Source organism: Nipponia nippon, unplaced genomic scaffold (assembly GCF_047370975.1).
Source record: "Nipponia nippon isolate SJK-2023a ecotype South Korea unplaced genomic scaffold, ASM4737097v1 scaffold_2, whole genome shotgun sequence".
NCBI lineage: Eukaryota > Metazoa > Chordata > Aves > Pelecaniformes > Threskiornithidae > Nipponia > Nipponia nippon.
In genome coordinates this window covers 123,297,234-123,323,055 of record NW_028262336.1, presented here as the reverse complement: position 1 = coordinate 123,323,055, position 25,822 = coordinate 123,297,234, and the positions used below count along the sequence as shown (strand labels likewise).

Here is a 25,822-nt window from a genome sequence, read left to right as displayed (position 1 = left end):
CCCTCTCCACGTCCCCTCCTCAGGAAGCTGCAGAGAGCAATGAGGTCGCCCCTCCGCCTCCTTTTCTCCACGCTAGACAAACCCAGAGTCCTTAGCCGCTCCTCACGGGGCTTGCCTTCCAGCCCTTTCACCAGCTTTGCTGCTCCCCAGCAAAGCTGTGCAGGGTTATACGGGATGTTTCACCTGGGATGTCACTACTGAGACAGTACCAGCTCGAGGGGAACTGCTGACATGCTCGTTCCCATCCCCTTTCTCCGTGCTTGTTTTCCACCTGCCTAAGCCTCTCCTTGCTCCAGTGCAGCCACCCCACCTCCCCTTCCCCCTCTGCTTTTCTTTGATCTAGTGATGCTCAGCAATAACCTTTGGAAGCTCGGATACTCCCCAGCTACAAATGAATCCGGGTAATGTTGTGAATGGGCATAAATGGAGACTCCTCTGAAGAAGACGTGATGCCAATAGGGAACAGGTTACTAAAGATGTTGGGTGGAAAGAAGAATGTGTATCTGAATAGCAAACCAGCCCGCCTACACTGTGCCCTGCAGCAGATGAAATTTAAGTCACAGGAACTTGTCAAGCCCTCCTGTCTTTCCAGCGGTCACTCTTTTGTTCCAAATACATGTTCATCCATAGATACAAAAGTGGTGGGAGATCCAGAAAAATCCCAGATCCATATTCAGGGTGAAGATCAACACCCTGAGTTGAGAGGTGGATGCCAACATTCAGATTTACTGGCAATCAAGAAACAAGTGAAAGGGTTTGCCAGGATTAGAAAAGAAACCATGTTTCTAAATCCCCCAGATTTCGGGTTTGCTGTGTTGCAAAGAATGCTTTCAGTAATGAAAAGCTGACTTGAAAAATAATCATTAGCACTTCTCTGTGATTTAAATTTCATTGCCTGAACTTAGAGTAATGGAAAATAGCTCAGTCAAGGCTTTTTATCTAACAAGTTTTTAAAGGAAGCCAGCTTTATGTCTAATTAGTGAGAAGTTCTCCGTGATGCCATCTCTTATGCTTGCAGGGTCTAACGCATGGTGTTTTCATGACAGTTGTGGCTGCAGCATGGGATTATTTACTCAAAATAAAACCCTTTCTTAAAAACATAGTAAGACAAACTTGTACATAAATTTAACCTGAATCCTTGTTAGTGACCTCAAGAAATCCCCTAAGGGGCCCCCATGCTGTGTGGTCTTATTTTCCTGTTGCTTTCTGCTGGCAGAAGGGAGTTTTTAATTTCATCGTCTCCAACACTGGAGAGTCGAATTTTATTATAACGGCTACTGAACTTGATTAACTGAGAGAGGAGATGACTGCCACTTAAAAAGAAATAATCCTTTTTTTAGTTCTTGCTTTATAGCTATTAACTTAAATACCTGAAAAATAAATGTAGGGCTGAGTCATTTGGTATCCCTGTTAGATCCTCTGGAGAAATCAGATTATTCCATCCTGAGACGAGGAGTATTTGGAGGCAAGAATCAGGTAGCCTTTCTCTTTCATCCTGAAATTGCCGTGGGTGTATCCGTTCATTTTTGTGTATCGGGAAAAAGATTAAGAGAAATAATGTTGGCCTTTTTAGTCTTGCATCTTGCCTGAAGTTCATGGTGCAGCGTGTCCTGTGCAGAAAAGGTATTAACTCAGATAAACCTGCAGTAATGAGTTTGATTAAAACCCCAGCTAAGACTAGAGTAATCTGTAGCTTTCACGGGAGCCCAAGGGCAGATTTGGGATTTTGGTGTGTCTCTGGGCTGCTGAGGACCCCGGGATGGCTGTTTCCAGCATCAGGTTCCATGTCCTGGTTGACCAGAGATGTAGTGGCAAGTTCAACCTGTGTGATGATGGGTTTGGGCTCTGCTCCTCTTCTCTGTAATCCCTGTTTCTGTGGCGTAACTGCAGAAAAGTGCTTTCACTCTAAAGGGGTCGTTTTAACAGAGTTTGCAGCTAATTCCATGTTTTCTATTTAAAATCTGCTCAAGTGAAGTGAATATCTGCACCATCACGATTGTTCCAGTTCTGCGGGCAGTGTCTGTCTCCGTCTGTAGCCAACAGAAGATCGTGGCACCCTCTAATTTCTTACGTATCTGATAATATAAGAATTCCCACTGTAAATATTTGCTCTTGAGAGCATTAGGTAGTTATGGGGTGATTCTTGAACAATGTTGGGTCTATTAAAAAAAAAAACAAACATGTAGAGACTGTGTGCGAGCTGCATGTACCAGAAGCTTGAAACATCAGAAGCAAAGTCGGCGCCTGATTTCTCTATTGCATTTGTCCTTGTTCTGAACAATTTGTTCCTTCTAAAAAGGGAACTGTGCCCATTTTCTTCAAGCCAGCAGTATTCACATTTCTAAAATATGGCAGCAGCGTTTTGCTCGGATAGATGGATGGATGTGTGTGCGCGCATAGAAAACTCCCAAATAAACCCAGGTTTCTGTTAACTCTTTAATTTCAGCAGGCAAAGGGGAACCTCTAGAGTCAAGCTATTAGCACCAGGATTTCTGCTTGACCTATTTAGGAGAGGGAGGCGTGAGCGTGCAGCTCGGCTGGAAACTGCTTTGTGGTATCTGTAGGAATGAGGTTTCCTCTTGCCTTGTGACTTGCTGTTGGGTGTTGCCATGCGCTGACCATCTCTTGCGAGGACGTAGCGTGTGTTTGATGCAGAAACAAACTGTCTTTTTAGCAGTCACTAACCTCAAATTCTGAAGTCTCTTTTGCCCCCCCCAACTGGAAAACGAACTTATATATATATATATAAACTTATATATATATATAATATATCCATATTGTGATCCTGGGGTACTTCTCAGTATTTCCATTATGTTTGTAAACGTTGGAAACTAGTTTTGGTAATGTAGAGTATTTCCCTCTACTAGGAAATCTTTCTTTCCTGTTTTTGTTGGGTTTTTTTTGTTTTTTTTTTTAAGTAGCTGTTCTGTTGTCGCAGGTCTGCAGTAAAACTGTGTCTTGGTGCACTTGCACTTCGCTGTGCGGGTAGTTGGTCCCCGTATGTCACCAGGAAGCGTTGGCAGAAGTGTCTTCAAAGGGGTGGCCTGTGAGAAGCGTCTGCTGGGTCACGTTGGACACCCCTGTGTTGGAGATGCTTGAGATTTCCCCCCTTCCTATGCCATGGTTATTATGAACCATTCATGAATTTTCTACTGCAGATGTGAATGTAGTATGGGAAATTTTTAAAGCTCCTTCTCAAGCTGCTGCATGGCCAGAGACATTTGTGCTTCCATCGTTAGTAACTTTACCTTGCTCATCGTAAACCTTCAGTCTTTTGCCAATGGCCATCCCGTTTATATCAGTGTTGTCTCTAACCTGTTATGCCTCTGGATTGGGAAACTGCTTGGCTAAAGCCAATCTTAAAATTATTCTTTTTTGCTAGATTAATTTTTTGGGGGACAGCATCACAGCCTGATTCACTTTGCAGCCATGCAGGTGGTTAGCTGATATTGAATAATAATTAAAACCAGCATCTTTAAAACAACCCCCCCCAGTTAGAAATTCGCAACTGAAGAAATTCAAAATAAATTGAGTATTGACTTGCACAATGAAATAACCAAGCAAAACATTCATTGTGGGCTGAGGCTAATTCTGTTAGAATAAAGGAGGCTGATTGTGAAATAAATACTAAATAAAGTGTCTCATTAAGTTCTGCAGTTTTACAAAAGCTGTCGCCACAGGGAGGAAAAACCTGGCGTGAATTATTGTTTGTTTACTGCAGCTGTCAGTCATCGCGGCGGTGAGCGCGTTGCATCAATTCGTAGAGTAGCCATTAGTAACCAGGCCATCCCGCTTAAATGTCAAATTCCTTGCTGGGAAATGTGTGAAACTACATAAAAATTCTTTCCATCTTGTTAACACATCTTTCACAATATTCCTCATTTTGCTTGATGACATCAGTTCTTGGAGATACAGAAGAAGGCTTTAAAAATACCTCCTGGGCAATGTTGGGTGATGCTTATTTAATGAATTCAGTTATGTGTGTCTGACACTCTGGTCCATTCCCAGTTCTGCCTCTGATGCAGTTTGAGTTGTACGTATCTTTTTTTTTTTTTAATTGTTCCTATATTTTATGTATAGATTGGATTTTATTATCCATTATAAGGTCTTTGGGACAGGGCTTTTATCTGTTAGTCCCTACTTTGTATAGTGAGAATCTGCAGTCCTCTGCAATCTGTAGGTGTTACTGCAATGTGAGTAACCAGTGCTGTAACTTGGGGGGGGAATAGCCATTAGTGATTTCTGGGGAATGACAGTCTCCTTAATTTCACTGCAAATCAATCTGTATAATTTGCAGTTTCGTCTAGAAAGACGTATTTTGGACTTTGAAGGCAAAACAATTGAATTCTGCATCTGTTTTGTGTTTATGGCAAGCCACTTCTGAACTTTCTGTCTCTTGGTTGCCTCCATCTGTAAAATGGAGATAACCTCAGAGGGGTGCCTTGAATATTCATCACTGATTTATTGCACGCCGCTGAAGAAAAGTGTTACGGGCAATGTTAATGAAGTTTATTACTCAGCCTTTCTGCTGCACATTGATCGGTATTTCAAATATCCGCAGTCTCCACAGTGAGCGCTAGCAAATTCTTAACTGGACCTAGCCTGTAGATGACAATAATAACGTCGATTTATGTGGGGCTTTTCCTTTGGAAGAGCTCCAAAGAATGTTATAAACTGTAATGCAAACCACAGTGTAAATATTGCCTTAGCAGCCACCAGCTATCAGTGAGGTGCTGCGTGATGGATATTGCAGCTGGCAGCCGTATGCGAGAGGAGAGCAAAAAAAGAGAAGGAATACTGCAAGAGGTGGAGGTGATGCAGGCAGGAAAACAGGAAGGCAAAATGACACTACCTGAATTGCGATTTTCTAGCTTTGATGTGATCAGCGATTCCTAGAGATCAAGTGACTCTCATGTGAAACATGGCATTTTTGTTGCAGTTCCAGGGTGCTGCGATATTGGTTCAATTCCAGCTGAGCAGAAAGAGCCCTGCTAGCTCCCAGGGATTTCTTTCTTCTAGAGCATGTGCGTTTCTGGAGGTCTTCATTCAAATACTGTGGTACAACAACGTGATTTCAGTGGTTTCTCAGCCTGGTGTGACTGTCTGTCATATGCTTCTCCTCCTCTGGAGGCAAAAGGCACAGTCACTTGGAGTTTGCTCTGTACATCCAAAAGACTTGAAAGTTAAGCCAGATAACTTACTCTCATACTGAAGTCCCATTGACCCTAAATGGGTTAATGGCTGGAGAGCTGCCTGGCAGAAAAGGACCTGGGGGTGGTGGTTGGCAGCTGCTTGAACATGAGCCAGCAGTGTGCTCAGGTGGCCAAGAAGGCCAATGGCATCCTGGCTTGTATCAGGAATAGTGTGGCCAGCAGGACCAGGGAGGTGATAGTGCCCCTGTACTGGGCACTGGTGAGGCTGCACCTCGAGTACAGTGTTCAGTGTTGGGCCCCTCACTACAAGATGGATATTGAGGTGCTGGAGCGTGGCCAGAGAAGGGCAATGAAGCTGGTGAAGGGTCTGGAGCACAAGTCTTATGAGGAGCAGCTGAGGGAGCTGAGGTTGTTTAGCCTGGAGAAGAGGAGGCTGAGGGGAGACCTTATTGCTCTCTACAACTGCCTGAGAGGAGGTTGTAGCGAGGTGGGGGTCAGTCTCTTCTTCCAAGTAACAGTAAGATGAGAGGAAATGTCCTCAAGCTGCGCCAGGGCAGGTTTAGATTGGATATTAGGAAAAACTTTTTCAGTGAAAGGGTAGTCAGGCATTGGAACAGGTTGCCCAGGGAAGTGGTTGAGTCTCCATCCCTGGAGGTACTTAAAAGAAGGGTAGATGTGGTGCTTGAGGACATGGTTTAGTGGTGGACTTGGCAGTGCTAGGTTAATGGTTGGACTTGATGATCTTGATGGTACTTTCCATCCTAAATGATTTTATGATTCTAAATCCTTTCAGAAAGTGCAAATACCTATGCAAAGATTTTGCCTACGGATTTGTTGTGTTCAGTTGGGTTTGTTCACTGAATGATGGAGCCTCGTCATCTCCCCTGAGTCAGAGGCACCTAAGCTGGGTTGTCTAAAGTTGAATGTTATTACATGTCCCAGATACCTTCACTGGAGAGAGGTGGCAGGTTCAGAGATGCTTGTCTCACTCAGAAGTTAGATAGGGAGGCCAGACCTTGTATAAGACTAACTCAGACATTTTAGTTGGCACTGTTTTGTCTTATCTACCTTTGAGGAGCTACTGCGTACGGTGTAATCTGCCAGACCAGTATCACATGTTACTGCTTTAATAGACTAGACACAAGGCTCAAGTTGTCAAATCATTTTTTAACGAGAGGTTCATCAGCTTTTGTGTCTCATGCAGAAACACATTTTGGAGAGGTTTTGAGCACTTTCAACTCTGGTGGCTGAGTGCTGAAGCTCCAAGGGCTCAGAACCACTCAAAACCAAGACAGAGAGGTCCAGAAACTGGGTAACACAAATGAGTAGCTACAACAGGAACATCTACAGAAGAAATGCATGGCTGCTACATGTGCTCTTGGTGGGCAGGCATTTGTGTCCTGAGCAACCAGCCAGCTGCAGTCCAACAAAAATGGCAAGGGTCAGCCCAACTTAGCTGCAGTGCGGATGCTGATTTCAAGCGCATCCTAGCTGCCTGTTGGTCACACAAATTGTAGAAATTGTATTGTAATTTGTAATTTTGCTGAAACAGTCTTTCCTTCAGTAACTTTTGAGACTGCTGGCTAGGCAAGATGATTGTGAACGCTTGTTTTCCTTAGAAAATCGGGTTAAAGTGTGTATAATGCTTTAAGGAGAGGGGACCTTGTTGAATTCAGATGCTTGTTTGGCAGTGCTCATCCAAAGCTTGCCTGACGTGGAGAAGAGGTTGCATTGTATCATCTTTAGGCTTGGTCTGGGTAAACCAGTATTTCTGTTTGGAGCACCCTGGGCTTATGGAGACATCAGTAGTCAATAGAGCACAGTTTGAAGCTTGGCTTCCTGCCTGACTATACTCTTATACCAATCTTTACAATAAAATCAAAACACAAAGTATAATTGTAGCCTGGTGGATGAATTTATATTTTTGGTATGCTGTGTGGCTGGGACTATTTTAAAGGATTCTGGTCTTTCTAGATATTTAAAACCACATCAATTCTATATTTTGCTAGGCCCCATCCTTCATTAAATATATATATATATATAGATAACAGTCAATGATTGCATTAATGTTTAATCCAGTACGTTTTTCAGCTTTGGGACCCCATTCATCCATATTGCTGTAATCGATTCTTCCTGGAAATACTGTGGTAATGAGAGGAGAGACTGATCTGCAAGCATTACCATGATGTGTAACCAACCTGTCTTGTTTTCATTCTTTCATTACCTTCGCTTATGACTTTAATTGTGTACTATCTCGAGTAGGATTGCGGGGAAGGAGTGTGAACTTTTCCTTTGCATGTTAATGGCACTTTGTCTGGGAAGGTGTTACAGGGATTCAAGCAGTGCTATGCAGAAAAAAACCCAAAAACAAGTCCAGTATGCAAACAACTTTGATGGCTAGTGGTTCAGACGTTGCTAATAATAAGGGTCTTTTTTCTTCCGATATTGCAAATGCATCTTTCAAATGGACAAGGCAATTGGTATGATTTAGGAAGAGAATTGTTATGAAGAACACCTTCCTGTAATTAGTATCTATCTCCTTCTAGGAAGGAAAGGCTTGTAATTTGTGTGCCCTTTTAAAAGGGAGAATGTATTAATTGAATCTTAATATGTGTTGTGACACACAGGGATACATTGGAAAAAGTTATGCACTGAAACTAGCTGGATTTCTCATGTGCGAGAGGTGCGTATTGCTGGGAGTGTGGGATGTTCTCAGGAGCTGAAGGACTGATGGACAGGCTGTTTTGTGAAGCTCATTTGGCATTTGAGGGTTTTGTCCAAAGCTGTGACATTTTACTCTCCAACTTCTTGTTTTAAAAAGGAACATCTGTCATTTTAGCCAAACCCTGAAGTGGTGCCCAGTGTGCCTCAGTGTGTGATTGGGGTCATTTGTCCTCTTGCAAAGGACAAGTTCATAATGGCTATTTTGGCCATTCCTGGGAAAGTAAAGATCCTCTCCATCACACTTCTGCTTTTGCGTGGAAAGGCCTCCCTCTAAACAGTCAGAGAAATCCTTGTAAATATTGAAAACACGTCTTGTGACGCTTCAAATCCTTCCTCATAATTCCCTGCTCTCCTGCTGTTTGCAAGAAACCTAAGCCACGTGCTTTGAACTCACCATCGGCATCTCAGCCTGATGGAGCCAGAAGGGATTGCCATCCTCCGTGGATCAGACCTGGAGGAAAATGAGTGGCATGGAAGCAACAGCCTGGCATTTCCACTTAGAGACAATTGGATAAGACTCAAGAGGGGAGATTTGCTGCTTTAAACTAAGGGTGGCCCACCAAGCAGGATCCCTTCTTCTGCCTCTTGCTGCTGTGCATTGCTGCAGCATCCTGTGGCCCATCGTTGCGTCCTGAATAACTGCAAACACAAAACATAGTTTCCAGCTGGCAGAGCTCAGCTCTTTCTGGTGGGTGACAACAGGTCACAGTCACAAACAGGCAGGGAAAGGCCAGGTAATGAGCAGGAGACAGCTTGGTGGGTGTTTGCAGGGAGATGTGACCATGCATGAGAGAGAGAGAGTGGGTGACACTGCTGCTTTTGCATTGGGGATAATTAGTGGGATGTAGGCTAGGCTGTAAAATAAATGTGAAAAGTAATAACAAGGAGTTGGGGAGTCATGGAAGGAAGAACAATGGGAAACCCTGAAGATGCAAATCAGGAAAATTGGGAAAATTGTCCTTTAATGGGATTTTTTTTTTAATGGGGTTGCCAGTGATCCAAGAAGAGATCTGTTAAGGCCAGAGACGGACAGTCACAGTAACTGAGATGCAAGGGGATGCGGGGTTGGATTAATCCTGAAGGGACTGTCTTCACTTTAGAAGGATTCGCTAGTGTACTTCTGCAGGAAAGAGCTCTCTTGCCAACAGAGATTAAGCTGGTTCTTCACATGAATAACCTGTGCGAATGGTGAAGCTGCTAGCTGGCAAGGCTTTGGTTAGGGAAGGGAAGAGCTGTTCTCTGGAGGAAAGGGAGGAGAGGGTTTAAGAAGAGGTGGGTGATGTCTGTTTTAAGCTGGAAAGCTCCCTATACAAGTATCATCAGCTCCTGGAGCTTCAGAGCTGCTTTTGCTGTCCAGGAGTCTTCCAGTTCACTTGCTGCCTGCAGAATGTTAAATTAGGATAGAAAGCATTTACACTGGAGTCTGGGGATGGAGGGGGCACTAAGGCATTAGTGGCTAGGGGAGAATTTGGGCACTTGCAGAGCAGTGGGATGTGGCCTGTCTGCGTGGAGAAACAGAGAAGGCACCCAAGGGAAGGCTGTGTGCCATCGTGGGTGACCTGTCCTCCAGCATTTTGTAGTGGGTAGGGGGAGAAGCTAGAAGAAAGAATTATCTTCTCGATTTTGGTAGCTGTAACTTTTATACAAGACTTGCTAGTTAAAAGGGGGAATTCCCTGAATACAGCCCAGAAATAGTTCCCAGAGAAAAATACCAGCCCTGTTACACCTTTCTTGGCAGACAAAGACAAGAATGCATGTAGAGAGCATGATACCAGGGCAGAGGAAGGCAGGTATCAAGACTGCAGAATGAAAAGAAGAGGAAAAAGAGATTGTGGATAGTAAAGCAAAGCAGAGTTGGGGGTGGCAGGGGGGACGGACGCTGGAGAGCTAAAATAGTCTCAACAAAGAGAGCATGAGGCTTAGGTCTGGCTACATGGGAGCTACTCCCAAATTTCTGACCTTGGGCAAATCACTTGATCTGTTACTTTTTCCCATCTTGCCTGTGTGTACAGAGTGCTCAGAGATGGAAAATAATCCTTATTAAGTGATTTTTGTGTAGTACAGAGTACAGCAAGGCCATCAGCCTGGCTTGGATTTAAGTGTTCTCATGATACAGATTTGAAGTTAATGATGAGGAAAGAGTCAAAATGTATGTACTGTTTGAGAATGACTTGTTCTCCCTTTGAAATTTAAAGGATGTACGTGTGGGTACATGTGTAGTGGAAAGTGTGCTTGGACACCCCCTCCATGCAATAGTTAAATGTTGAGTGACACTTTGGGGTTGTAACTCTGACCTTTTAAAAATGCCACAGGCCTCTTTCAAGGTGACAGACCAAAAAATTGTAATTTATATTCTCTCAAAGCAGAACTCTTATTTATGTTGTTGGAGTCTGTACAACCTTCTGTACAGCCTGGTATAAAGCAAGCTCATATTGGGCACAGCAAGGTACCAGTAAGTAGCAAATAGCAAAAGAGAGAAGAAAAGTCCGAGAAGGGCGCAAAACAGAGGCCACAGGTATACTGTCTGTAATGCTGCTCTTGTGCTCTTAAATAACCCAGCTGATGTTTGAGTTAGTTTCACGTTCGAGTTGTTGGTTGTTGTAACGGCATAATGAATGAATAATTTAACTTGGTACAATGTTATATTTTAAATCGTGGCTTCCTAATCCCTCCATGCTCATTACACCCAGGATCTGGATCTGTCCCGAAAGTGCATTTGTGTTGAGGGTGAAGGGAGTGATGTTTGTATGTTTGTAACCATGCTTGGACCTTATTTTGCTGGCTTTGGGGCAGATGTGAGAAGACAGACCTGCTCCGAAGAGCACACACTGTCTTTATTGACTGTCTAAGTGTAATGAATGTACAAAGAAATGCAAACGTGGTGCTTTCTGTGTGACTCTCATTATCTGCAACTCTTGTATTGTACCTGGGAAGTCTCACTCAGTGCTCACCCCATTTTGTGGGAGGGGGAAGAGAGGTTCTTAGTTGTCAAGAAAAGAAACTCAAACCAATTTGAGTGAGGACTCGGAGTTGCCAGCTGTAACCCCAGGCAGTACGTGAGGTTACTGCAGAGCAGCAGAAGTAGAGCCGTGAACCAAGCAGCAGATTAGCGAGCCCCCAGTGGAAACCTGGATTTCTCCACTGGAGGTGAAGTTCTTCCCTCCAAAGGCTACAGACTTTTTGATGTGGAGCGCTTGTCTTTACCACACGTCAACCTCCATTTCTATGCCAAAACAGTACTCAAACCTGTCCCCTTGTATTGCACCACAAATGGGATACTTGACACTTAATAACTAATTTTCCCTGATTGTCTCGCGTTGTTTTGTGCTTTTGACAGTGAACCGAAAGCCTATTTGTGGCTTATAAATGTGTGTTTTATTACAGACGGATGGGTTAGGTGGGGTTGTAGTGACTGTTGTTGACTGGCACCGAGATTTGCCCTTGAACCCGATTTGTGCTCAGTGTTTGAATTCAGATTCCCAGATCCAATGCATGGTCTCACCAGAATACAAGTCTCCTTTGCAATTTTAAAACTGGACCATTTTCTAACTTTTGGCAGAGGTAACCCTAAAGCTTTTGAGTTTGTCTCTGCAGGTAGCTGGTGGGTGTCCTGCCAAGGTTAGGGATAGGGTTTTTTTGCCAGTTTGTTCTTCGCATCGTCCCTTCTGGGCTGCATTTCTCCTGCTCTTGTTTTGCTGTGCCAGGCAGGGATGCTCCTCTCAGCAGTGCTGCTGGCTGGGCTCATGCCTTAGTGCTCCAGCAGCATCCGCGTAGACATCTTTATTCCAGACTCATCCCATATCCTCTACGCTTCCTGTTTTCCCTGTCTCCTCACCCTATAACTTTTATTTTTTCCTTTTATAACCCTATCCCAAAATTGCCTCACAGTTTCTTTAAACCACTTTTTTTTTTTTTTTTTGGTTGAAGGGATTGAGAGCAGCCCTGCCGAGAAGGACTTGGGGGTACTGGTAGATGAAAAGCTGGACATGAGCCGGCAATGTGCTCACGCAGCCCAGAAAGCCAACTGTATCCTGGGCTGCATCAAAAGCAGCGTGGCCAGCAGGGCGAGGGAGGGGATTCTGCCCCTCTGCTCTGGTGAGACCCCCCCTGGAGCCCTGCGTCCATCTCTGGGGTCCTCAGCACAGGAAGGACATGGACCTGTTGGAGCGGGGCCAGAGGAGGCCACAAAAGTGATCAGAGGGATGGAGCACCTCTGCTATGAGGAAAGGCTGAGAGAGCTGGGGTTGTTCAGCCTGGAGAAGAGAAGGCTGCGGGGAGACCTTATTGCAGCCTTCCAGTACTTAAAGGGAGCTTATAAGAAAGATGGGGACAGACTTTTTAGCAGGACCAATAGCAATAGGACAAGGGGTAATGGTTTTAAACTAAAAGAGGGTAGATTCAGACTAGATATAAGGAAGAAATTTTTTACACTGAGGGTAGTGAAACACTGGAACGGGTTTCCCAGAGAGGTGGTAGATGCCCCATCCTTGGAAACATTCAAGGCCAGGCTGGATGGGGCTGTGAGCAACCTGATCTGGTTGTAGATGTCCCTGCCCATTGCAGGGGGGATGGACTGGATGGCCTTTAAAGGTCCCTTCCATCCCAAACCATTCTATGATTTCTACAGCTATAACGTGTTTCCTTTCACCATCATCTGTAGCAATTCAGGGTACTGCCAGCTAAGCAAATACTCCAGTCCAGCCGAAGCCAGTTTTGCAAGCCTTGTTACCCAGCCTGGATTCTTCACCACCACACAGCTTCTCCTTTGCTTTTTATTGTACATGTATCCTGTTCAAGCTGGCTCAATTTAAGTTGTTCTGCATGTGACTGTTGCAGAGGCAGAGGTGCTTATGCTAGAAGGAGCAGCAGCACATGTTAACAGTGAAGATTTCTCTTCCCTTGGAGAGAAACTAAATAGTTTGGAGAACAGAGTAATTTGAAAAGGTGGTTCAAAGCTGGAATTCGCTTGTTCTTGCTGTAGTTAGCTTACTGGGATAAAATTGTGCAAGTCATTGCAAACTCTCTGTTTTCAGAGAGAAAACCAGTGACTCTGTAAATCTGCTTTCAAAGTTAAGTCTTAAGATAATGCTTCTGCAGAAGTTCCTTGCACAGAGCTTTGCAGGATGGGGGGGGGGGCCTGGTCTTGCAGTGCCACTTCAGGGCAATGCGTTAATGATTATCACATGGGGAAGAATAAAACCCGAAATGCCATGTAGGACCTGTCCTGCAAGCTGTTGTCAGCAGGGCCAAAAAGTCTTCTCATATTCTGACTTCTAGTTTTCGTCTTTACCTTTTTTCCCTGCTGAGAGGATAAATATGCACACACACACACACACAAAAAAATTATGTTCTTTGATTTGTGGTACAGTCCTGGATATCCAATCTCAGTCATATGTAGTGTAGACATACATATAGAAGGGACTAGAAATAAATAAAGAACTTCTTGAGAAGTCTTGTCTTTGCTTTAGATGGGCTCTGCTAGACATGAAATCTGTTCATAAGTAATGGCAATTTGCTGTGCAATAGGAGCTGGTGCTTGTGCATTGCTTTATACTTGATGGGAGCATGGTGGGGGCAGCAAGGCTGCGCTTGCGTTCGGTGGAACAAATGGCAAACTGAAATGTGAAGAGGCAAATCTGTATTTTACTAAATGAAAATGCCTTATGTTGAGTTTTGAACTACAATTAGTGTTTTTGGGTAGACTGCCCATTCTGTTAAAGAGCAAATGGTGGCAGTCCAAATAATTTTGTATAAAATTGGGGAACTGTGAGGAACAAACAAATGTGAGATGTTCCATACCCACATAAGCAGAGTCTGCCTGGCTCATGTAATCTCCTTTGATAAGCTGTATTCTAAAGAAAGAATGTCAAAGTATATATACGTATATTTAAGAAGCTGCTAACATGATCCTTTTTGTGACCAAAACACACTTTACTTTCAGGATTGTGTGTCAAGATCTTGAACACCTGAGTGTAACTGGCTGGCATTAGCCTCTGGACAAAGTCTCTTAGTCGGGATGAAAAATATTTGCTCTGTCACATCCCTTCAACTTAAAGGATTAAAACTGTGTGGTGTCCAACAGTGTCAGCCCACTCTGGTGTAATACCTTAAAGACAATTATTCTTGCTTGGTTTTGGTTTTCTTTCAGTTTTCCTTTTCTCCTCAGCCTGTCTTTTAATTCACCTTTGGCCCGTGCTTTCTCCCTTGCCCATCCCTCCCCGCATCCACTCATGTGCACAGCAATCCAGAAATGCTCCGGACTCTGAGCTGCCGGAGGACCAAGCCTGCGAGCCAGCAACCCTTGCAGGGAAGGGATGCTGTGGGACCAGCGTGCTGAGGGGTACTCTGGCTGGAGTCCTGCATGGAAAAATCCTGTTTTCTGTGCTTTTGGCTTATTGCCTGGGTGAAAGAGCTGAGTTTCCTTGTCCCCTGGACTGTGACTGCATTTCCAGTAACTTCAGCAGCCTCAACATTTCAGCTCTGCGGTGTGGGTAAGGGTTAACGTATGAGGCTTGTGGTACAATTCACAGTGTTTGAACTGAAGAGTTATTGTGGAAATCTATTTATCTCATGCTCAATACAAAGTGACCTCCTTTTGGTATGCTCAGGCTGTAAATGAGAAGGTGGGCGTCTCACTCGCGGTCCTGCAGCCACAGCCCTGCCAGTGAGGAAGAGGAGGAGGATGAATCTCCTTCCTTCTGCCTCTTATCCAAAAGATAAAGGATCCAAACTAGTTATCCTTGTTATATCCTGTTGCCTTTAGCTGATTTGCATGGGTGTCCTTGATTGTGGCTCAGTTTTGTGGATGAAGTTTGGGAAGGAGCACGGTCCGGTTTGGTTTGCGGTCGCAATGAAGGCTCTGCAGTGCAAATGTGCGCTGACGCCTGTGACTTTGGTCAGATATGGCCCTTGGTGTACGTACACAGCCAGAGCTGGAGTGCGATGGTGCAGTTTCATACACAGCTGCTTTGTGGGGAATATAAGGGAAGGAGCTTGTGGGTTTCATTAGAGAAGGGGCCACTTTCCAGCCAGCCACACGTGTGCGGTTGTGCAACTTCTGGTCCCCCCCCGTGCAATCACGGAGGATGGGGGTGACAGAAAAAACCCTAACCCACACAGGGGCATTGCTTACAACATAGTATAATAAACATTATTCCTTAGGGTCCTGTTGTTCCTTCTAGACAAAAGGCCTTGCATTGGAGCCTAGGAGTGAAGAGAGAGATTTGCAGGAGGGGAAGGGCTGGAGACAAAACCAACCAAATAAGAACTGGTGGTGAAATGAGTGATGTACGTGTGCTGCGTGGATGTCCTCAGCTTCCCAGATTTTTAGCATGCAGCCAAAACCAAAAGGCAGTGTGGATGGAAGGAGCAGGCTCTGTGGGGACCTGCTCCTGAAGTTACAGCCAAATTATCTCCTGCCTATATGCAGAAAATCTACTGTAATGAAAGGTGTGTGGTGCTGGTCGTGCAGGCGGGGTGCAAGGTGCTTTGGATTGCCTGTGTTGGAGCAAACACCAGGGTGTCTTTCTGCTCTTACCTGTCTGGCAGATTAAAACTCACACAAATACCTGTGGTTTTGGCTTGATTTGAGAATACGTGAAGAAACTCCTGTTATTGGACACGTGGCAAGAAATACCACAATGATGCTGAGTGGGGGAGTGGGGGACTGGTGCCACTGCCAGGTTCCCCTGGCCGTGCCGGCGGCCTTCCTGGGGAGCCGGTGGTGGAGCTGTCATGGAGCTGAGACACACACACACACACACACACACCCCCACACACCCCCCAGCTAGTTCAGGCTCCCTTTGGCAGGCAAGAAAGTCACCACATTTAAAAGCACATGATTCTCATTACCCGCGCCTGAATGTCTGCTGGGGCTGAATTGCCTGGATCCCTGAGAGTTGCTCAGTAAGAAACAGCAAACATTTTCCCTGGGAAGGAGCAGCTGTTTATATGTAGTGTGCCGTGGGTTCACGAGCAATTATTAGGAAAACATTCATTGCTAGTCATAAAAAAAGCGCATTTTTGTTGTCTCCTTTCCTCTAAAACACACAAGTCGGAGAGTCAGGGATTTTCATTTGCCATGACAACCAGTGAAACCACCGAGCCATGTGATTTCTCTATCCTTCCTATGATTAAATCTTTTTTTTTTTTAAAAAGCCATGTTGCTAACAGAGTTGGGAAACATCAGGTGTTATTTGTTTTTCTCATGTAGATTAGGCAGGATTTAATTTGCATGTTTGCTTGGGAGCTGTAGAGAGCTGGGGGATATTGATATTTCCATGATTTATGGTAAGAACGGTGTCTTAGTTTAGAATTACTGTATTGTACTGAAGTCTCTCTTTTTTTCCCCTCTTTGAGACAGTGCTATTACTGAGGGGTCCTGGCTCCCACAGGACAAAATCCATCGTGGGACCCGTCAGTGCTGCTGAACAGTGATGAGGTTCAGTGTCTTGGAGATGTTGGTTTACACATGATACAAATGGCTTAGAGACTTTATGAGCCAATAAATCTTTTCCTATTCTTATGTCGGGACAAGGTTTTGCAAAGGCAGAAAGTGTGATGGACATGGCTCTTGATGCCTGGTCTATGTGAGGACTCCCGTTGGCTCCAGGTCTGAGCACTTCACGCTAACCAAAAGCCTGGGAGTGGTGTTACTGTCAGGAAAGCTCGAGTGCCAGCATTTATCCTCTCTTTTAAAAATTGCTATCTTCTGCTCAGGAATTCCCCCAGGGTGCCAAATATAGATTCAACACAAAAAAAACCAAACCCAAAACCCAACCCCAAGAGCTCTTCTGTTGCTAAGGAATAAAAATAAATGGTCACAAACACGGTGCTGATGTGCCAAGTTGTGTCCCCGTGACCATGCAGCTGTGAGTGTGAAGGTCCCTAGCTGGGCAGTGACAGCACTGCCCAGGCTGCACACATCATGTTGACATCGGTGCCTACGGGGGACTGGCTACTGTTTGCTTTAAGTAAATGAAAGGAAATAACTTTCTGCTTCCTAATATTAGTCCCAAAGAGGTAAAAACTTCAGTAGGCTGCTGCCAGGAGATCGGCAGTAGTAAAGGACAATGACTGTATTTTTATGTGGTATTATATATAACACAGCAATGTCTATATTGAAAAAGCCCTGAGAGATCATGTTTGTGATGGGAACACATTTTTGAGCAAAAGTACCGTGCTTTGGGAGATCTTGCACTACATAATAGGGTTGTTGAACATTGACAACATGAAAAGGGTGAATATTGGTGCTGCAGAAGCTGTGGTTGTGCCTTCACCTTCTCTCCAAATGCAGATCTCTGCAATAATTTATTAACCTGTGTGGCTGGAGATGAGGAGTAGCTGAGCTGGGAGAAGAGGTGTGCAGAGGTGAAGACATGATTTATCCAGTCTAGAGAGCTTCTGTGACCAACGTGGTCTTTTAATGTGTGTGAGTGCACGCACATGCGATGCTTGGTGTTGTGGGGGCCTGCCTGCTTTAGCCTTCGAGGTACCACTTGCTGCATCAGGTCTAAATAATAAATCTCAAAGACCCTGCCCCTGCAACATGTTTTTTAATTATTTTTTCAGATTTCAGGCTTTTAGGTAAGCTGTTTGAGTAAACATCCCTGTAGTGGCAGGAGACCTAGAGCAGTAAGCTTCCTCTGAAGAGCTGCGTTTTTGCTTTGGGGGTTTTTGTTTTAGTGTCAAATTTAATCCATGCAGTCTCTCGAATTGCAGCTGGCCCAAAGCTGAAGTGAGGTTTTAACAGCCGATAGCTGCCCTGGATGAGTAACTGTACTTTTGTGATGGTTTAGGGCAAATGAAAAGTACTGTAACCACCTGAAACTATAAGGGGAACTGAAAACAGGCTACGTGTTAGTGTGTGAGCTAAAATTTAACCAGAACATGAATATTGTTTCTTACTCTCTGAAGAGACCTGTGGTATCCTTATAAAAATCTTACTCAGGAGTTGTTATGGTATGAAATGACCATTATAGAGATACTAGTTATAGTAAAGATACTTTTTTACAAAAATTAAATTCTGGGACAAGGGCTGTAAAATCTATTCTGCTGGCCCACGCCAAAATTTTTTTACCATCTGGTTTGGGTCCCTCCTGCAGCTGGCTGGGTGCGGGCAGGGCTGGGAACCTTCTCTTTGGAGGCAGCAGGGCTTAGATCAGCTTAAACCAGCCCTGAAGCTACACCTAAGTCTCTATTATTTCCACTTTCTTCCCCCTCTGAAGAATTTGTTTTCATGAAACATCTGCTTCTCTGGCAGTTACTCGCAGTTAAAAGTGTACTGAAGTGTTTCTTTGCAGAAATGCAAAGAATATTCCCTGTCAGCTCAGCCGCTTGCCAGACGGGCTGGCTGATCCCAGTTGGGGGGTTTCCATCCAATGAGAGCATTTTTGGAGGGGAAAACTTTTTAGAGGGGACAACCCTTTTGCTGGTGGTGCAGTTTTGTTAGGAAGCAGAAGCATACATGCTTGGGTGCCCGAGCATGTGTGATGTTACAGGTAAAATGTGCTTCCCATCTGGAAGTAAAAGGAGGTGATGAATTGGGGAGCACTGGGGCAATAATCAGCCTAGGACTAGCCTATACCTACCACCCCAAACTTGATCTTAGTGGCCAAGAGAGCCCTATGGTTTGGGATTTCAAGCTCATCTTTGGAGGGAATGGGGACCTGGGAGATGAGCTTCCCCGGACTGCCCTCTGCTGCTCTAGCAACTTCTCCAGCACCTTCTCCATCTCCCTCTCTGTAAGGGTTTAAATAGCCAATGCTATTGCATTGCCTCTGCCATCTTAACAGGAGCCTGTAATACTTAACTATTTTATTCTTCCATCACTTCATGTCCAAAAAAGCTATCATTTCTGGAGGAGAAACCTTCCTTTAAAATGCATAGCAGAGGCAGAAGTCTTTCCTAAATGCGAATGTGCTGTTGGAAATTGCCACCCTTCCTATAGTGATGGCACAGGGCTGTGATGCACAGCTCCCGTGTGGCTGGCTGATGTTGGACGTGTGGTTGTGATAAGGGAGCCTCTGGCTGAAACACAGGATCACTTCTTTATTTCCTCATGTAAGTTAAAAAAAAAAAAAAAACAACAAAAAAAAAAAACAAAAAAACCCAAAAAACCCAAACCCAAAAAACCCAAACAAACAAAAAAAACAACCGAACTTTTCTCTTAACAATCCTACTTTGTAGTAGCAGGTTGTACTCTTGAATTAGAGGGCATGCCTGAAAGCGTTGCGTAGGGATGCCAGCCTCCCTCTTGAGTCACCAGGAAGATGCTGCCCCACAAAACCCAGATGCAAACGACTGATTGAAGATGGGTTACCTGTACTGTGTAAATAATTGCCCTAATAATTTTGTATTCCTTCCTGAAGAGACCTCCTTCAAGCAATTGTCTTGGGAAGGCTTCTTAGCTGTCCTTCAGGGTGCAACATAAAATGTATGAGAGGTGCTAGTTAGGGGTTGAGCTCCTCTCAGTGAAACGTTATCAGTCCAAATGCTTCAGAGGAACATGATTTTTTTTTTTTTTATTTTTTTACAGCTTCTACAGTGCAGGTACAGTTCTTACAGCTGTAGCATCTTGGCTTTTGCAGTTTTGGCTTTGATTCTTGCTATTTTAAGAGAACCACCGCAAATGCATGTAGCTGTAGTAGGAGAATGTGCATGTCCTGTTCGGAGATCTGGTGATACTGGATGCAGATTGAATCTGGTATAGAGGAATGGTAGGTACTGTGTCTGCTCCTCAGGAGGTCTAGCTGTCCGAATATTAGTAAGATCAGCTCAATGGATGGTGAAATACATTGTCAAGAACAGTGTGCAAGATAGTTTTTTTGGGTTTTTTGTTTTATGATGAGGGTGGTGAGACACTGGATGCCTTATCGTTGGAAGTGTTCAAGGTCAGGTTGGATGGGGCTTTGAGCAACCTGATGTAGTGAAAGATGTTCCTGCCCATGGCAGGGGGGTTGGACTAGATGACCTTTAAAGGTCCCTTCCAACCCAACCCATTCTATGAGTCTCTGATTTTTATCTTGCTTATTACCTCTTCCCTTTACTGCTGGTTTTGCTAATTTATTATTATATTTCAGGAAAGTTACCTTTAGGTCTGATATAGCTGTCCCAAGCCACAAAACCAAGAGCCAAAAGTAATTTTTTTTATGGATCCTGTTGTGCATTCTGAACAAACAGCATACTTTCATCTTAATATAGCAGTTAGTTTTTAGCTTTTTGGTTGCTACTGCAGGACACCGTTGGGCTGGCCCAACGTGGCCTCACCAGTGGCATGGCGCGGCATGACACAGCATGGCACAGCACAGGAGCATCACGCGTGATGCTGCATGGACCCCGCAGCCCTGTGGACACTGATCCCAGCCACGTGAAAGAGAGATTAGGTGAGGCATAATTACTTGTTACTTCTACTAGGTTTGATGGAGAAGTGATGTAAATCCCAGTAAATCACAAGCTAACCTGAGCAGAAATCAAGAGATGGAAATAACTGCTTTTTTTTTAATTAAAAAGCATTCCTATAAAACAAAACCTTATTAGCACAGATTTTTAGTTTGTTCATACAGCAGTCTCTGGCACAATCAAAACAAGATGGTCAACAGCAGTAAGACGAGTCAATGTAGTTAAAACTTAAGAAAAATTTCTTGGATGTGCTTTTATAACCCAAACTATCAAATGTACATACTCATTTTTCACAATACATTTATGGGACTTATGTCATTGGTTAATGACATACTTATCACTTATGCTACTCCGTATTTGCAATCTCATTTGAGTCACGATGTTCTTGTAAATATTTTATTGAAGTTCTTTAGTTGTGATAGCTTTTTTCATGTCTTGTCAAAAACATTGGTGTCAACCTGTCTAATCTTGCAAGTGTTTTATCAGAGCCCTGTCATTGAGTGTCACAACATCTCCACGTACGACTGTGACGCCACTCAATCCCCCCATGCCAGCCCAGCAAACTAATGTATCATGAGACTTCTTTGCCTTTTACCTGGTTAACGTGCATAAGCCTTTCTTCTGCACCAAGGGCAAATCATTTCTCCTCTAGCCTTGCCTCTCTGCTTGTAGGGCTGCTGTCCCTGTCCCCATAAACCTTGCCCAGCTCCTATGAGACACCTGGGGTTCAGCTTGATCCTGCACCTGGTTTCTAAAGGCAGAGAAATTCTCACCTAAGGCCCTGATGGGTTTCCCCATTTCAGTGGGTCAGGTCTTGGTGTGGGAGCTTTATTTTCCACTGTAGAGAGCTGGACTTGGGAAGCTTTCCTGGCTTTTCCATGCAAGACACGTTCCAGTTAATGCTTGGCTGTAGTTTTAAAAACTAATTTTCTATTTTTTTTTTCCTTTGGGAAGAAGCTGTTGTTTTTGAGTGGATAAAACGGCATTTTTGGCTGGATTTCTGGCAATGCAGTTTTCCATGCTTGGAAGTCAGCCTGTCTGCTGTGCTGGCTGAGTCTTTAACTGCTTCCATGCAAAAATGTGTTGCTGCAGAGCATACAGCTTGGTGGTCGCATGATTTGCTAAAATGTGGCCAAAACCAACGGCGTGTTGTTTTGAGCATGCAGTATTGGGTCTCAATGTCCAGGCATGTCTTGAAAGATGTTTATAAAAGCATGTGTTAAGATTGCACCGACTTTTTTGCAATCAGAACCCAGATTCTGCCAGTAAATGGAGTGTGGGGCTGTTCTTATGCTTGGAAACAGTTTTCTGAAGATGGTGTGTTTCCTGGGCGTGTTGCCGCTTGTTTGTGGTTTGGTCACCAGCCAACTATTGTGGCGTTGTGGATGTGCATGTCAGCATTTTTTTTTAATCCTAAAGAAATTAATTTTCTATTTGTTATTTTGCAAGTACTGTGTGTGTGCGTATCATTTTTCCTAAGTAACGCAGAAATCAGATTAGTTCATTTATCTATGTGAGGAGAATAATCATTGATTATTGACAGTTCAATCCTCAGCTATATTTGATGGAATACAACTTGCTGTCTGCATGTGATATTTTGTACTTCCATGGCTGTTCCCAACACCGAGGTGTGTTACAAATGTCACTGAGTCTCCCCTCCCTCCAGGAGGTGGGAAAGTTAAATGAGGACACTGGACCGCAGAAGCTGTGACTGGTCTTTCCTGAAGAGGCGTTGGTGGCACTGAGAACCTCAACGATGTGTCCAACCCAAACACCACCCAGCCTTCCACCATCCAACAAAAAATGGTTAATGATGTGTGTTAATGCTGCTCTTGACACCAGTACTAGCAAAGCCACCCAGAAGACTACCCAGCGGTGGACAGCATGGATGCAAGGCCTTTTCGCCATCAGGGGATGCCAAGAGCATGTGAAAATCCCAAGATTGCTCCTAAATGTGAGATCTATAACCTCCACCATTAAGCAAAGCAGGCAGATGAAGAGGGCAGTCTGCAGTCAGTTATCTCTAGGAGTGAGGAGAGCTGGTGTCCAGTCATGGGCTGTGGCAAGGCTGGGCCCTCTCATGTTGAGCGTGGGCATCACCACCGAGCATCCTGCTCCATGGAGCTCCTTCTGCCCAGTAAAGCAGAGCTCCTGCTCTGATCTCTTCCTTGGGATGATGTTGGTGCTGGATTTACCTGCCAGTTTTATGGTGAAGTGCCTGTAATCACTGATCAGTGGGTTCCTCCCTGGCACTTGCACAAGCTACTGGCAGCCAAGTAACCTGTGAGCCATGACCTGATCAAAATAGTCTGGTGAGCTGCAAATTTTCCCTGGTGGCAAAGAGGGAAGGGGAAAGGCTGTGTGCTCTGTACAGTCATTGATGCAAAACCTCTCAACTTCAGCTTTTCTGTATTTTATAGAAATATCTCTGAGATAAAAACATACCTGTGGTATACGAGAACTTGCACCTACTCAGCTCGCTTGGTTTCTATAGGAGAAATACCCTGAGCAAAGGGTTGAGGAGCAGGAATCTCTCCAAATAAAACTTTTGTGTAGGGCTGAGGTTTTCATAATACACTGCTTTTTCTAGCTGGAAAGTTTGGATGCAATTTTTTTTAACGTGTCTAGACTTTGGCTGACCAGCTGCTAGTCATTTAAATGCTGATGGGGATGCACAGGGGAGCCCCATGCCTCCCTGCACTGCGTGCGTAGTTGCTTGATGCCTCCTGGAAGCACTGGATGGACTTACTGAGCCTGAATTTATCAGTGGTGGTGTGAGCACACCGCAAGTCTAATGCATCACGGAGGTGTGTGCACTAATAGTCTGTAGGTGATGCGTACGTGTTTCTGCCTGGGAAATCACACTGGTGATTGCATGGTGTTTCTGCACTCGGGACCTTCTCCCTTCCTATGAGGGACCATCCTTGATGAAAAGGTGTGTTTAGGATTGCCAGTGTGCAGGCAACTGGATATTGCTTGCCTGGAAGGGCAAGTGTGATGGGTGGAAATGGGAAATGCTGGGCTCTGCCACTCCCACATGCCTGCAATAAATCTTTCTTCCTTGGGTTTGGGAAAGACATCCCTAGAGTTTTAACGTCCCACCTAGCTGAGAGTGTAGATCCCTTGTGGCTTTGCTACCACCACCAGCACAGAGCAGGGCTGTGGCGTGGGCGATCCAGGCTTTTGTGGGGATGAAGTCTCTCAATGTTTCCTGTGTGGATGTGATGTGGATGTAAGTGAAATTAAACCTTGTGAAGAGGCGGAGTGAGGAAGGTCGGCAAGGGAGTAGGAGGAAATCCAGGCTGCTGGGTTGCAGAGGGGCATGAGCTGGGCTCGTGCTTGCCGAGTGCAGGAGCCCGCTTGGGTTGGCAGGTGCTTTGGAAATGAAAATATTTTATCCTGAGTTACGTAATGCAGCAGCATGTCCAGACCTGAGTTCCCTGCAATTTTCTGGCCTGCAAGGAATAATTTTATGCTTGAAATATTAGCCTTAGCTTTGAATTTCCTGGCTCATATGGCATGTGTGATCAATGTAATATCTGTATACATAACTGCTGCTGTTTGAACTTGAGATGTTTAGGTAAATTTATTTTTGTTTATAGCTGTTGGATGATGAAGAGCAGAAACTACTTGTTCATTAAGAATTGTATAACTACATCAAAACCCACCCTGACCTACTGGTTAGATCGAGCAGGTGGAAGAGGCTGCAGATCCTTCTCTGTGCCTAACTGAAGCAGTTGCTTGTAAATGAGGATTTGAGGTGGGGTAGAGCTGAGGTGCAAATTATCAGTGTTTCTGGCTTAATATAGTTTCAGTCTTTATCCCTAAATGTGGAGAAGCCTTTGCAGCTGTGGATAGTTTGGTTTTTGTTGTTGTGGGGTTTTGTTTTGGTTTTGGTTTTGTTTTTTGTTTGTTTTTTTTTTTTACCCAGCTCTTTGCTGAGTAGAAAAACTGGCTGGCTGGCGAGGCCCAAAGAGTTGTGGTGAATGGAGTTCAATCCAGTTGGTGGCCAGTCACAAGTGGTGTTCCCCAGGGCTCAGTACTGGGGCCAGTTCTATTTAACATCTTTATAAATGATCTGGATGAGGGGATCGAGTGCACCCTCAGTAAGTTTGCAGATGACACCAGGTCAGGCAGAAGTGTTGATCTGCTGGGGGGTAGGAAGGCCCTGCAGAGGGACCTGGACAGGCTGGATCGATGGGCTGGGACCAACTGTATGAGATTCAACAAGGCTCAGTGCTGGGTCCTGCCCTTGGGTCACAACAACCCCATGCAACGCTACAGGCTGGGGGAGGAGTGGCTGGAGAGCTGCCTGGAGGAAAAGGACCTGGGGGTGTTGGTTGACAGCCGCCTGAACATGAGCCAGCAGTGTACTCAGGTGGCCAAGAAGGCCAATGGCATCCTGGCTTGTATCAGGAATAGTGTGGCCAGCAGGACCAGGGAGGTGATAGTGCCCCTGTACTGGGCACTGGTGAGGCCACACCTCGAGTACTGTGTTCAGTGTTGGGCCCCTCGCTACAAGAAGGACATCGAGGTGCTGGAGCGTGTCCAGAGAAGGGCAACGAAGCTGGTGAAGGGTCTGGAGCACAAGTCTTATGAGGAGCGGCTGAGGGAGCTGAGGTTGTTTAGTCTGGAGAAGAGGAGGCTGAGGGGAGACCTTATTGCTCTCTACAACTGCCTGAAAGGAGGTTGTAGCGAGGTGGGGGTCGGTCTCTTCTCCCAAGTAAAAGCAATAGGATGAAAGGAAATGGCCTCAAGTTGTACCAGGGGAGGTTTAGATTGGATATTAGGAAAAGTTTCTTCAACAAAAGGGTTATCAAGCATTGGAACAGGCTGCTCAGTGGAGTCTCCATCCCTGGAGGTCTTTCAAATACATGTAGATGTGTTACTTAGGGACATGGTTTAGTGGTGGACTTTGTAGCGTTAGGTTAACAGTTGGACTCAGTGATCTTAAAGGTCCTTTCCAACCTAAATGATTCTATGATTCTATAATTGTGTAGCCATGCATGGGTCTGCATCACCTGGCTTCACTAAGCCTTCTCTGATTTGACCTGTTCTGATTTGGGGACAGTGGTCCCCTAACCATGAGTTGTAAGGAGGACATGCCCACAAAGCCTTCTGATGCTTCTTCAGGCTACAGGAAATGAAAACCCACGAGTGAGACTGGTGAGGAGAGAAGATGATGCCATGATGTGTCACACACTTGCTGCTCTGATTGTCACCTGGCCCTGTGGAGATGTGAACTTCTACTCCATGACTCCTGTGCCTCTAACTCAGAAGAGGACTGAGATACCATGGAGGTTTAGAAACAATAGGTTATTTCTGTTTTGTTCTTCTAAAATGAAGGCGTCAAAACATTCTTTTAGACATGAAAGGTTTTTGATTTCAGATGAAGGCTGTCCATCGTGTTTCCTGAGCGTGCATTATCTTGTGATCTTCAGGGATGGTAAAAGACAGGCAGAGCTAGGCACACCTTGTGGTCAACTGAGAAAGGCTTGCTCTTTTGAAGTCTCCCACTCTACTTTTGGCGCTGTGAGCCAAAACAG

The 25,822-nt window shown here is 44.8% G+C and overlaps 1 protein-coding gene across 2 annotated transcripts in view; it reads left to right on the top strand.

The window, feature by feature from the left end:
* RAB30 (RAB30, member RAS oncogene family) overlaps window positions 1–25,822 on the top strand; it is a 54,135-nt gene that overhangs the window by 6,120 nt on the left and 22,193 nt on the right. Inside the window, exon 1 of one of the 2 annotated variants that reach the window (XM_087757454.1) lies at window positions 20,241–20,260. The exons of the other annotated variant lie outside the window; for it this stretch is intronic. The gene's annotated coding sequence lies outside the window, so the exon portion shown is untranslated. Of the gene's footprint in view, window positions 1–20,240; window positions 20,261–25,822 lie in introns of those variants that run through there. 2 annotated transcript variants of the gene reach the window in all.